The sequence below is a fragment of the Drosophila gunungcola genome, unplaced genomic scaffold (genome assembly GCF_025200985.1).
Source record: "Drosophila gunungcola strain Sukarami unplaced genomic scaffold, Dgunungcola_SK_2 000010F, whole genome shotgun sequence".
Lineage (NCBI taxonomy): Eukaryota > Metazoa > Arthropoda > Insecta > Diptera > Drosophilidae > Drosophila > Drosophila gunungcola.
Genome location: NW_026453198.1, coordinates 150,784 through 165,910, shown reverse-complemented (window position 1 = coordinate 165,910; position 15,127 = coordinate 150,784).

Below are 15,127 nucleotides of genomic sequence, written 5' to 3'. Positions count from 1 at the left end.
ACCCACTTGGCCTCTTGTGTCCTTTGGTCACAAAGGCAAAGATGTTGTTGCAGGAACTGTGGCTTCGAAAATTAGATTGGGACGAGTCGCTACCGATCCAGTTGCTTACATAGTGGGAGACGTTTAAAGCGACGCTTTATGGTATCGCGATTCGTCAACACAGATCCACAAATCCCGATTCAAATATGTGGTTTCGCTGACGCTTCCATGCGAGCGTTTGGAGCGTACATCTACGTTCTTACTGCTGAAGGTTTGAAAATGTCTTTATTGACCGCCAAATCGAAAGTAGCTCCCCACAAGACAAAAACTTTGCCTCACCTTGAGCTGTGTGCAGCTTTAAGCAGATCTCTATAATCGTGTCAGGCCATTGCTAAATTGTCCCATTGAGTCGAAAGTTCGAAAGTCAACCCAGCAGACATAGTGTCAAGGATGTGACGTAGAGGAGTTTACAACGTTCATTTGGTTCGGTGGATGTTTGTTCTTGCTAGACTCAGAAAATTATTGGCCTGTAAATAAACATTTCGAACTGCCGGCTGATGTTATGTCGATGGAGCTACGCAAATGGCCAATAGCTTTCGTAGTCAGCCCAGAGCCAAATTATTTGCTTCGTCTCACCTGAAGCGTCTGAGAGTGTTCGAGTGGGTTTCTCGTTTTATTCAAAGGTGCAGAAAGGTGTCAAAGCCCTTTGAAAAATGTATTTCGCCAAGAGAACTGGATTTCGCTTTTGAGAAAATTGTTGAAGTTATCAAATCTCACGGATTCAGGGACGACATATGTAAAATTCGGAAAAATAAACCGGTAGCAACGAATATTCAAAAGCTAAACCCTTTTCTTCAGGAAAATAAAATAGATGGGTGTTCCTTGCTATGAGTTGGGGGTCCGTTATTGAATGCTCCTATCCCGTACGAAGCCAAATTACCGTTGTTGCTGTCTAAAAGCTCACAGTTCGTCAGATCCTATGTGTCATACCTGCACGTTACGAACTGTCACGCTGGCCCACGAGCTCTCGTAAGTCGTCTGCGCGAGAAAATCTGGCTAGTTAATGCTCAAGAAGTCTGCCGACGAACAGTTCGGTCGTGCATGCGCTGCTTTCGCTGTAAGCCGCAACTCTTGACGCAAATTATGGGAAACTTGCCAGCAGATAGACTTCGAGCTCTCCGCCCGTTCAATATTTGTGGCGTTGATTTTTGTGGTCCCTTCAGCACAACGTATCGTATCCGTGGTAAGCCACCGTACAAGTCGTACGTGGCCTTGTTCGTCTGTTTTGCGTCCAAAGCGGTCCACTTAGAATTAGTGTCTGACCTAACCACTGATGCGTTCTTGTTGGCATTTCAAAGGTTCGTGAGTCGTCGCGGGATTCCGGAGAAGGTGTGGTGCGACAACGCCACCAATTTCGTCGGCGCAGATCGCCACATGAGAGAGTTCCGAGCCCGTCTGGAGGAGCAGGGGGAGGTATCGAAACATTCGCATCAAAAAAAAGGATGCGAGTTTGCGTTTATACCGCCCAGAGCACCGCACTTCGGCGGACTATGGGAGGCAGGTGTGAAGTCTGCAAAGCACCTGTTCCTTCGGACGGTAGGCCAAGACATCTTGACCGCGGAGGAGCTCGGAACTCTGCTCACCAGCGTGGAGGCCGTGCTCAACTCCAGGCCCCTCGGCGCTCTAAGCAGCGACCCGAACGACGGCGAGGCCCTGACCCCCGGGTATCTGCTCATCGGCGGCCATCTTCTGGCCCCACCATCAGCGGCGCTCCCGGACCAGATCAGCCTGACCTGCTTGCGACGATGGCGAGGTGTCTCGTCACAGGCACAGGTTTTGGCAGCGATGGTCTCGGGAGTACATCTCCAGCCTCCAGCAGCGGTCCAAGTGGCACCAGGGGGAGTCCAACATCGTCGTGGGAGCGCTCGTCGTCGTCGCCGAAGACAACCTTCCGCCCCAGCAGTGGAGGATAGGCCGTGTGGTAGCGGTGCACGCCGGCGCCGATAGCAAAATTCGCGTGGCCGTCAGGACGCAGGAGGGGGTGTATCGGCGAGCAGTCCACCGACTGGCCCTGCGGCCCGTTCTGGGCTGAAGGACGTCGTCCCTTTAGAGGGTGCGGTGTTTGCGCACTTGGCGTGTTTTTTAAAATTGTAAATAATTTGTCACTAGTTGTAGGGCGAGAGCGGGAGCCAATTAAGCTTTCGTCCGTTCGCTCTTGCGAATTCGCCCGTCTCTCGCCACCTTAGCATAAGTTAGGTTCTAAAAGAAATTATTGGAACATTAAATTTTGTGATCATTTAAATTCCATCGAAACCACCACGCCTTTCGTCGTCGCTTTTTCGCACACGTTTTACACAAGTTATTATCGCAAATAAATTATCCGAATCCACCTGCAGTCACACAAGTTTCGCGTTCGTTAATACAAATTAGTATTAAATTTTCAATTTATATAAGCTGTTATAGTTCATGATTGTTGAATTATTTAATTAATCATTTAAGAGTATAATTTTTAATAATGTTTAAAAATATTTAACAATTAAATCAACGATTAAGAATAGAATAATGTTGCTGTTGACATTAATAGCACTTGCCAATTGTTTATCAATAAATACTCTATCGTATGTGAAAATTAATTTAAACATGTGTTAGTAAAAACCATTTAAAGGGGGTGCTGGTAAAACAAGTGAAGTTGGTCAGGAATGATGACAAAGCTTTGACGAACTACATTGACGATAGGGGATAATTTTGCATATATGGAAGGGGACACGCTGCATATCGTATTTCGGTCAAGCGCTCGAGAATGCAACTCGAGAAGCCGTAATAGACGGATTCAATTATTTTTCCGTACTTATTTTATTTTTATTTTTTTCTGGTTATGTTGGAGAAGCATGAAACTACTAAGACGCATTCCCGAATACGACGACGCTAACGCCGTATTCTTAATTAATTCCAAAATGGTATATTCATTTGATTTCACCTTTTAAATAGTTGATGACATTCTATTAGCATACTCTGTGTTTTATACGCCAAATAAACTGTTGGCAAAAATTTTCGAACAATGTCCAAGGGAGAATGATGTATTCTCGACATATGGAGTAAACCATTTTCAGTTTTTATTTCATCGTAAACGTGTTGAAAATTATGGACTACAGCAGCACATGCTTGGACTGTCAAAAATAGAATACCTTTTCTAATTAAAATAACAAAAAGGAACTTGGTGGTGTGAACATTATTTTGCAAAACGACAACGAAAAGAAAACTGCGTACGATCGAAACGAATATATTTTTACGAGTGCTTAACGAAGGTTGGCGAAGACGGGGCGAAATCGCAAGAGCCAGAGACAGCTTTATTGTGCTCCCGCTTTCAACCTAAACTAACTTACAGTAAACTTTAAATAGCTTCAACAACAACAATTCAATAAAAAAAAACTCAAATGAACCAACACCAGCCCCGTTGAAGGCCTGTATAGCTTCAAACCACTGGTAGCGGCGACAGCCGGTGGATGGCCCGCCGAAAAACTCCTCCATCGATGCGCCTAACGTCAACGACCCTGACCATGCCGTCCTCCCCTGCATGAGTCGCGACTATTCGACCCAGGAGCCACTGTTGAGGTGGCAGGTTGTCCTTCGCCACGACGAACAGCTGCCCTTCCTTGATTTTGGGCTACTCCTGGTGCCCCGAATTTGTAATCCCAGCACATACTTCCTGGATTCCAGGATTGTCCCCAGCTCTTCGGCATTAAGGAGGGCGCTGCCCACCGCTCATAGGAGTAGGTGCTTGGCAGTTTGGACACCTGCCTCCCAGAGTCCTCACATGTGCGGTGTCCGAGGCGCTGTGAATGCAAACACGCATCTGCTTCTTGACGCGAATTCGCGAATTGCGTCCGCCTGCTTTTCTATTCGTTCGCAAAAGGCCTAAAATTGGCGACTCGATCCGACGAATGACTTGGGGATATCCTCGGCGCCCAACGAACCAAAAAAAAGGAGTCTGTGGTTAAATCTGAAACCATTTCTAGATGAACCGCTTTGGACGCAAAACAAACAAATAGGGCAATGTAAGACTTATACGGAGGCCTTCCACATATACACTGGACCACAAAAATCAACGCCGCATATTGCAAATAGGCGGAGAGCACAAAGTCTGTCTGCGGGAAAATATTCCATAATTTGTGTCATCAATCGAGGCTTACATTTAATGCAGTGTATACATGATCGAACGGTTTGACTGCAGACCTCCTGAGCGTTAACGATCTAAACACGCTGTCGAAAGAAACTCACGAGTGCTCGTGGACCGACATGAAAATTTCCAAATGCATCGGAATTGAATCATCCCAATCCAACTTATTAAACCAAAGTTCCTGCAATAGGATCTTTCCTGGAATTACTATAGGACTTAATAAGCCAAGGGGGTCGAACAGCTTCGAGGTCACCGATAGTATGTTCCCTTTTGTCGCTCGGAGACCCATGACAGTAGTGTCAATTTAAAACTTAAAGACGCCTTATGGTATGGATTTGACTGTGCTCTCGGATGCGGTGACATCAGTTTGAAGAACCTGAGACACTTTAATAATCTTTAGCTCCTCTACGTATGCAGCACCAGTCAACAATCATCGACGTAAAAGTCGGATCCAACAACTTCAGATGCTCTAGGGAATGAAAGTTTTGCAGTCTCTTGCTACGGTGTTGAGCTTGAACAATCTCAAGGATTCAGAGGAGTCTCTTCTCCACACATAAGTTAAAATTGCCTATCCGCTTCAAAAACCATCACTTTGTGATATATTTTCTTTACATCGGCTGTCAGGGCAAACCTGTGCAGCGGAGTAAAGTTGAATACAACTCATCTTGAATTGTCGGCCCTCCCATCAGAATGTCATTCAAGGCCACCTGAAATGACGTTTTACACGAGGCGTCAAAAAAAAACTCCAGTTTGGTCGACGTACTCTTCGGCCTTAGAACACATTGATGAGGGATGACATAGTGCCGAGTAGAAGGAATTTTGTACTCTTCCATAAATTCTAAGCACATTTTCTTCAACCCGGGGCTCGAGACAACATTCTTTCAAGCGACAAAAACCGCCGTTTTGGAACTTCAAATGAATTTCCCAACCCGTTTGGATCAGATTAAATCCGACCTGATGGTAATACCTGAGTTGTTTTCATTTCACATATTTTCTCCGGTGACCAAAACTTCTACAGTGTGGTATCGATCGATACTAAAGGCTCTTCACTGCAACTGAAACTATTCACAACACTTTGGGAAGCACATGCCTTGTATCTTCCAGAAACGACCCAACCTAGAAGGGTCTTTTGCAGGGTTAGATAGTCAGGACCTTGTTTAAGTTGGCCAATCCAATCAATATATCTATTCTTTGTGGCTTATAGAACTATGAGTCTGCTAATGGTAGGTTATTTGGAATTCTCCAGTCATCCACGTTCACAGACTGGTCAGAATGGTACCCTGAAATCGATTTCGGCAAGCCGAAGTTTATATACCCTTGCAGCTATTGCAAAAATTAAATTTTATTGAAAACATTAAAATTATGATTGACTTGCGTATATGCTTAAAAACGTTGAGGCTATGATGATTTGCAGCTCAATTATTTGATAGTTCCTATGGCAGCTATTTGATATTGTTTTCCGATTTCAATAAAATTAAAAGCGTAATTCTGGACTGTCAAATTATTAATTAGTCAAAAAGAATTTCTAAAAAAAATCACAAAATAAAAAAGTTAAACTAAAAAAAAACAGCAAAGTTATAATTTTTTTCATTTATTTTTCCGGTTGTTCTTATGGGAGCTATATGCAATGTTCGTTCGATTTTGATGAAATTAAAACCGTAATTCTGAAATGTTTAACCATTTCTAAATGTCGAAGAACTAAAATAAAATTGAAAAATAGCATAGTTATAATTTTTTTTTATTTATTTTTCCGATTGTTCCTATGGGAGCCATATGCTACAGTCGTTCGATCCGGCTCATTCCGACATATACTACCTGCAATAAAAACACAACTTTTTATGCAGATAGCTTTAAAACTGAGAGACTAGTTTGCGTAAAAGCGGACGGGCAGACGGACATGGCTAGATCGACGCTCCTAGTTATGTTGATCAAGAATATATATACTTTATAGGGTCAAAATCTTCTCCTTCACTGGGTTGCAAACTTCTGACTGAAATTATAATACCTTCTTCAAGGGTATAAAAATCGAATGAGAACTCACTTCCATTTATTTGCGAAACCACCACCGTGTGAAATTTTTTCTTAACTTGTGAATTGGATTCCCCAATACCAAGTAAGTTAGTACACGACTCCTCTGTACGGATCTGTTACGATGAGCAAGGTCCTCAGTTATAAAATTAGTTTGGGACTTCTTTTAACTTCGGAGATTCTTCAAAGGATAAATGCTGATATCGGCTGAGCTTGTCTTCCCATTTGTGTTTGAACACTGTGTCGACTCTGTTCAAGACGAGATAACTCAGCATCGCTTTCGAGATTTTATTATCGTCTCCTATCGATAGCAAAGAACCGTAAATCGATAAAACGGAATCGATAAGGTTTCGCAGGGACGGTGCGGGCTGCTGTGAAGTTTTAGGAAGACTAAATAATGTCAAAAAAATTGTTAATGAAAATAAAACGTTCGTTATCGTACACTTTTTTAAGACTGGTCATGGCCTTTTCATAGTTGTTCTCGGTAACTTTGCATGCTTTGATAGTTCCTAAGGCTTCACCAGAGAGATATGAAATTAAGAAATTGAATTTTTTGAGAACCGGAATACTATCGTCTCGATGAACTAGAGTTTCGAAAAGGCTGATGCAATTTTTAAACTACAAATATTTGCCGCTGAATTTTGGCAATGATAAATTCGGAAGTCGAGCACGAGTGGGGCTAACGAGGCTGAGCGTGCTGTTTCGGTTTCGCTAGCTGATTTCACTATTGTTAACTCTTGGTCACTATTGTTAACTCTTCCAACTCGCCTCCAAACGTATCACTAGGATCTATCTAATCTATGCATTTAGTTGCCTTATTAATTGATCCATTTAAAAATCAAGCGTGCATTGCAATTCTTCCGCTTGGATTGGAACCGATCCCGAATCTAGCCGTTCTTCCAAGCGACGAATACTTCCAACTCTGCTTTCAAGTTTCTTTTTAAGGTCTTCCAAAACCCAGTTTTTTTTTTTTAATTTTTTTGATTCCATTTTTATTTTATTTTAACCAACTATTATTTTGCGAGTTCAACGAGAAGAGGGTAGGGGGGACGACAGTGATTGCACTAACAAATTTTAATATTTAACAAAATTACCATCCACTGGCGGTTCAAATAGGCTATGTGTTTGATAAATGAATGTAAATGTTAATAATTTGTCAAATTTTGCTTAAATATATTGTGCATATGTTGTGTGTGTGTGCAATTTTAAATGTGTTTAATGCATGCAATCTAGCTCTACCATATAGGTACGTATGTGTCAGAATTGAAAGCGAGGTGCAATTTTTCAGCATAAGATAATTAAAGTTATTTCTAATTTTTGTCTACAACTCTAGCTTTATTTGTTATGTATGTATCACTGTCACTAAACTTGTTGCTTTTATTTATTGTTCCACCCGTGGGCGCCATGAAAAATTAATTTTCTAATTAAAATAACGAAAAGGAACTTGGTGGTGTGAACTTTATTTGGGCAACCGACAACGAAAATAATTTGTCCGATCAACCAATTTCTCCAGAATATCCCTGACATTGTAAAATGTATTCCTAATTTTTCTGGAGATTGATCAGAATTCAGCTCATGGAAAAAGGGCAAAGACCGATTTTTAGAAGCTTACGCAGGTCAAGAAGGAACCCCAAAGTACTTCGGAATTTTACATTCCATCCGCAACAAAATAACGGGAAATGCTGATACGGCTTTAGAATCTTATAACATTCCACTCAATTGGAATGCAATTTCAAAATGCTTGACATTGCACTATGCCGATAAAAAAGACCGCAATACTTTAGAATACGAAGTGACCATGATCGTCCAAAACAATCTGTCTACAAACACCTTTCATTAATATTAAATAAAATCGGTTGTATGGACGTATGTAAGGAATCACAACAATTAATGGCCAAAATGTTCCGAGATAAGGCGCATGACACATTCATAAGGGGTTGGAGAGGAGATATACCTCGACTCTTAGGAATGAGAGAATCAACAGATCTACCATCTGTATTACATCTGTGTTTAAAGTTGGAAAATCAAAACTTTAAGACCAAACCAATTTTATAAATGACTTGCGGAAGCCAATTTACAAATAACTTTAGAGAACAACAATTTATTTAATACAGCCAATACTTACAACAATTTATTTAATACAGCCAGTCTAAACCTCCAGTACCCCCACACAGAATAAGGGCTATTCAACACAAATAGTTATCTATCCGACAGCCCCTAAGCCACAGACCAAGCCAGAACCAAGCCAGATTGGTTCTACTGTTCGTACTAAAGCAATAATCTACATGAATCGCCCCAATCAATTTGAAACAGGTAAAAGACCCCCAATCCCAATAAGAAATACAGACAAAAAACAGAGGCACTTCAACTTACATACCGAGACCCTCAGACTTACGATGGAGAAAATTATGCAACGCAAGCAGAATAAGATCAAGCACTGACAGAATGCGAAATCGAAAATAATATAGAATAATACATTGAAGACTACACACAAAATACTGACCTCGACAATAATAGTCCAGAAGAATATAGCGATTAACATTTTTTAGAATAAGGAACTCGTTACCCTTTTTAACATCCCCAACAATGTTAAATTTTATCTATTATTATTATTTTAACTACTATCTTACAGAAGTAGGCGCAGTCATAAACACCCAATAACAACAAATAACCTCAAAAACTGGTAAAAAAAATCTTTGACTCAGTAAATACAATATTAATAGAACTGATCACCCTACGAACGAACAAATATATTATCTGGGAACGCTTTTAAAAAATATTCCAATCTTTTTGCAGACCCAGCCAAAAATTTAACTTACAATATTAACGCTAAAGCAGAAATACGCACTTATTTGCATAGTCCGGTTTACTGTCGTAATTATCTCTTACCAATAGGAGCAATATATGAAGTAAAGAGACAAATTGCAGAACTACTACAGGACGAAATAATAAGACCATACCGTTCACAGTATAATTCTCCCGTTTGGCTTGTTCCAAAAAAATGGATGCTTCTAAAATAAAGAAATTTCGAATAGTAATTGATTACAGAAAATTAAACTTAGTAAGCGTGGCAGACAAATATCCTATACCCAAAATAGAAGAAGTTTTAGCTTACTTAGGAAACAACAATATTTTCTCATTCCTTCACTGGTAAAAAAAACGCATAGTGAAATCAAACACTTTTATAATTGATTTAATAGTCTGATTCCATTGGCGCATTAAAACGCATTAAGCCTAATGCGCATTTATTTACACAGGGAATCCCATAAGGCTAAAAACCGCATTTAAAATAAATGCGATTAAAAACCATTCGCCCCGAACATTTAAAAAAAAAAATACCGGAAAATACCGATGTTGAACGATATTTTGTTTGAGCCACCACTACAACAGCTGTTTTCTATATGCAAGGTTGGCGCAATTTTTGATGTCTTTTGAATATAAAATCTGTTGTGTATAGAAATGACTTAAAACTAAAGCGCACGCTGCAAATTCTGCTGGCAGTACCACAATGCATTACTGCTGGATCTCTGGCAGGAAATAAGTCCCACATATACGGGGATCCTTGCCCTTTTTAGAAACTGTGGTGGTCCCATTGCAAACCCGTCATAACAACGCAATCAGCTTCTCTTCCTTGTCGTCCAAGTTGGCAAATGCCTCGGTAGCTTTATGGATGTCCTGCTGAGCATTACAGAGTTTAGTAAACTCACTCATGTTCATTAGTTTTAATTAATTTGTTTTGGATTTGCCAAAATGCAAAAGTAAACAAACCCAGATCAGCTGCTCGTTCCACTCACATGTCGGAGTAGCATTAGCTAAATGCTAATGCGCCAATGGAATCAGGCAATGGAATCAGGCTATAACATAATATTTTCGTATTCGAATCAATTATAAAATCATTGATTTCAATAGAAAACATAGTTAAACCTTCAGTCAATTATGAACATAATTAAATCAAAGAGAATAATGTTTAAAAAGATATTCCTAATATTAAAATCAAAGTTTTCCATCCTTATTTTTACTATTTTAACAATCTGCAGTTTTGTATAGTTTGATGAATGTTGTTTTATATTTGATTTAAACATTTATCCAAAACATGAAGCAATTTGTTTTGAATATGAAAAATGTTAAAAACTTTCAAAGAAAATAAAAATGTGCAAAGAGGAATGAAGATGAAGTTTGACATCGAAGTTTTTCCTATGAAAAGTGGTATCTAATTAACATAATTTAACTAATGTTATTTCTTATTTGATTTAAACATTTAAGCAATTTATTTGAAACATTTACATATTTATTATGAATATGGGAAATATTAAAAGTTGACGCATGTGTACACATCATAAAAATGCATTTACGTGCGTTCACAAAATATGTGTGTGTTCTTTTTTATACATATGCAATTGTTAAGCTGCAGCAATATTTACGAATGCTGAACAACATCAACTTTTGAATTAGTTAAGGCAGAGGAAGAGGAGAGAGAATAAAAGCAAAATGCGCCGAAAATTCTTATTTCAATGTTCATTTATACATTTATGCATTTTTTTTTATATTCATGTGTACAGGAATATACTGAGATATGTATGTGTAGGAGATAGGGGGTTTAGTTCGTCTGCCATTATGGAAAAATATGTTTCAGCGCAGCGAGTCGCAATGGTTTCTCTGCACGAGCGTCTATTCCGTTTCGCAGGCTTTCTTGAACTGCCTTCCTCTCGCTCATTATTCTCTACCTCTCATTGCGCCACGCTCAGTAGGGATTTCGCTCTCCTTCCCCACCGCGCTCTCATTCAAAAGCTTCTCTCTTCCTTATTTCTTTTTAACTTCGTTTATTCAATACACTCAGAGACTTACAAATAATATTTCTACATTATATTTCAAATTAATCTCCGACACGGCCTTCCTGACCTTAACACGACCTCGTGTTACTTAGTTTAACTTAAGATTGGCATTAAACTTCATTTTTCATTAATTTCTACATCACTTGACTTCTTTTCTTATGATACTTAACTCAAATGTCAACACAAATTTTCTTACACTTCTCGTGTCTTCAAATGTTAGTTTGTCGGGATAACCTTTCACAATTTCTCTTAGAGTACAAGCTCTCTTCCGCACAAACTCAACAATTTGGATATCAACTTTACATTCCATCAGACATTAGCTTAGCAGGATAACCTTTTACATGACATCAAGAGTACAAGCTCTCTTCCGCTCAAGCTCAATCGTCTGGCTACCAATTCTCAGATCATCAAATGTTAGTTTAGCAGGCTATTCACATTACAATTAGAGTACACCGCTCTCTTCTGCATAAACTCAACCATTTGGATACCAATTTTCTTATACCACACTCTGACCATAACCAAAACTTAAACTTAGTCTTTGTATGTGATTCTACTTGTGCCTCTCTTAGGTCTTATTGATTTTGTCCTGCTCGCCATCGTCAAACTCTTCAATCAACTCAATAGCCTCCCGCTCATCAGGTAGACTGCGTACACTATCATGTGGATACTTATACATCCGCTTTGTAGTTAATGACTTCAACAAATATCGATCACCATCAAGTAATTCTACAATAACAAATGGACCTTTAAATTTTGGATCTAATTTAGTTTGGTGTCGCTCTTCACTTTTTAATAAAACATGATCGCCAACCTTATGTTTTACAACTCGGGCATGCTTCTTATCAACTCTTTCTTTCTCGTACATTGCATTCTTATCAATGTTGTTTTTAGCATTTTCTCTAGCTTTCTCGAGATCTATTCGCATGTCTTCATTGATGGTCAACATTCCCATTGGTCTCGCCTCTTTCCCTATCAACAATTCCAAAGCACTATGTTTAGTCACTCTGTTTGTAGTGCAATTTATTGCTAATTGAATTTCGCCTAACGCCTCCTGCCACGAACGCTCGCTAGTCTCCACCGCCGTTAACATGCCTTTGAGAACACTCATCACCCGCTCTACCTGCCCATTTGCTCTGCTTGCACCTGTCGCTATCACATGTAAATCTATTTTATTCGTGGAACAAAACTTACGAAACTCGCTACTTGTGAAGCATCTTCCCTGATCAGCTATAATCCTGCTGGGAACACCAAATATCGATATCGCGGACTTCACAGACTGTATGCAGCTTACAGTATCTAAATTCCATGTATGGTACAAGTAGACAAACTTTGTGAATGCGTCGATTTGAACAATGATATATTCCTTCTCGTCCTTTTTTCCACTTAATTTACCACTTATGTCGATATGTAAAGTATGCCACGGTATCTCGACTTTGGGTATGGGGTGCAATTCTAATTGTGTTTTACCTGACGCTGACTTCGACAATTTACACGTCACGCAATTTTCAACAAACTTTCGAACATATTTCGACATGTTCTCAAACCAGTATTGCTCGTAGACCTTATCTAGAGTTTTTTTGCCAGCCTAAATGCATTATAGCTTCGTGAATGTAATTAATAACAGACCATCTGAACGCCCTCGGAACAACGGGCAAACATCGAGTCTTGCCATTTCTTTGAATATTGCGATGCAACAAACTTTTTCTAATTTCGTAGGTGTTTGCTAGCTCTTTCTGCATTTCGTCACTATTCAATTCGGTCATAATTCTGGATATATTTTGATCACGCTGCTGTTCAGATACAAGCCAGTTGTGAGTGATAGTTGCCAAGTCAACTCGTACTTCCACAACTTTGCTTGCATTTGCCTGTGCAACAACTTCGACGGGATTTCTTGATAAGCAATCAACATGAGCCATTTGGCTCCCCTTTCTGTACTCTACCTGAAATTCGAAGGGCTGCATGAATGACCACCATCGATGCACCCGCGGGGTTAATGCTGCTTTTTCACGACTCGCTCTGATGGAATTACAATCTGTGTAAACGGTGAATTTTCTACCGCTTAGGTAATGCCGGAAGTGTTTGATAGCATTATACACCGCCAATGTTTCGAGCTCGTATGAGTGGTATTTGGATTCTGCCAACGTGGTGCATTTACTGTAGTATTCGACTACTCTACGCTTGCCATCCACCTTGTGTATTAACATAGCGCCATACCCATTAGCGCTTGCATCCGTGTGCAATTCGACTGGAAACTTGGGATCGAATATAATCAACACAGGGTCACTAGTTAGCACCTTAATGATTTTTTGACGAATTTCTTCATGCTGCTCTTTCCATTCGAATGCATTTGACTTTGAAGTTAATTGATATAGCGGCTTCATTACTTCTGAAAATCTAGGTACGAATTGCCTGAAATAGGATGATAATCCTATGAACTGTCTAATCTGTGTGACTGAAGCTGGTTTAGGTAGTTGAGTTAGTGCTTGAATTTTTCGAGGGTTGGGTTTTAGCTCACCGTCCCTAATTAGAAAACCTAAGTATTCTATCTCTGTGTGCAGAAACTGACATTTCTTTACATTGAAAGAAAACCCCGACTTTGATAACACGCTCAACACTGCCTCTAACCTTTCGAATGCTTCATCTGTGGAATTTGATACAATTAGAACATCATCGATATAGACTACTGCATATGTATTGACTAAATCCCCCAAGGCTCGAACTATGGCGCGCTGAAAGACCGATGAGGCGTTCTTCAGTCCAAACGGCATTGCTAGAAATTCGTATTGACCCTCCGGAGTCACGAATGCAGTTCTTTCAACGGAATCGGGGTGAATAGGCACCTGGTAAAAGCCACTGGCCATGTCTAAGCTAGAAAAATATTTTCCACCTCGCAGGCGATCAATCTGGTCTGCGATTAATGGTAAGGGGTACCTATCTGACACAGTGTTAGCGTTTAATTCACGATAATCGATGCATAGTCTGTCACTCCCGTCTTTCTTTTTGACTAGTAACATTGGGCTAGCGAACGGAGAACTGCTAGGTCGTATTACATTTGCTTCTAGCATTTGCTGAATTTTGTCCCTAACTATCTGCTTCTCGTTTTCGCTAAGGCGATACGGTCGCCTTTGTACCGTTTTGTTTCTATCCAACAAACGGATTTCCAATGAACCCGTAGTTACACGCCTACTTGGGATACCATCTATGAAGAACATGGAATATTTGGTCAATATGTCGTTTAGCTTTGACTTATCACTATCAATTAAATCTATATTAACATTATTTTTATAGTCAATCTTATTTAATGTGTTATCGTCAATTACCGATAATACCGTTTGAGTTCTATAAATATCAAATTTATTACTTTCTAACATTACTCCAAAGCCAAGTTGAAAAATGTCTTGTCCAATTATCATATCATATTTGAGACACTTATTATCTACTACGTGGAACAACAATTCGAAATTAAATTCTGAAATTTGTACGGTAGACAGAATTTGCATAGTGCTCTTGACAATATTGTCGCCAATGCCTCTTAAAACTACCAAGTTATGACATCTTTTGCCGCCTAGCTTCTCGCCTGTTGTTTCTTTCACCAACGAGCATTCGGAACCCGAATCAAAGAAAAATGGAAACCGCTCACCGAATTGTATTGCAGTTCCGTTAGGCTGATGAATCGCGCACATGTCTACTCTTCTCTCGCTGCTTTTACTCGCTGCTGCTGGTCCCATCGTGCACACTGATGCGATGTGTCCAACGTTGCCGCACTTAAAACATGTCACATGTCTCTCTCTCATCATCGTTGATCTGCCGTTGCTATGGCCTGCTCTTGTCTCGTTCCTCTCTTCTGCTTTCCTCCTGCGACACTCTATTGCTTTGTGCCCCAGCTTTCCACAGCTATGGCATCTAATCGGCGTTTGCATTTTAAACCTCTTCTTCTCGGGGCCCATGTCCATTCCAGAGAATTCTGAATTTCTGGCGAACGAATGCGCTTTGAGTTGTTGTTGTAACTCCGCTCTTGTCTTTATGTTTGTTGTAAACACTAATCGCTGCAGTCTGGAATCAATTTGCGACGAATGTGCCAGAACCAACGATATAGCAATTTCTTCGTGTG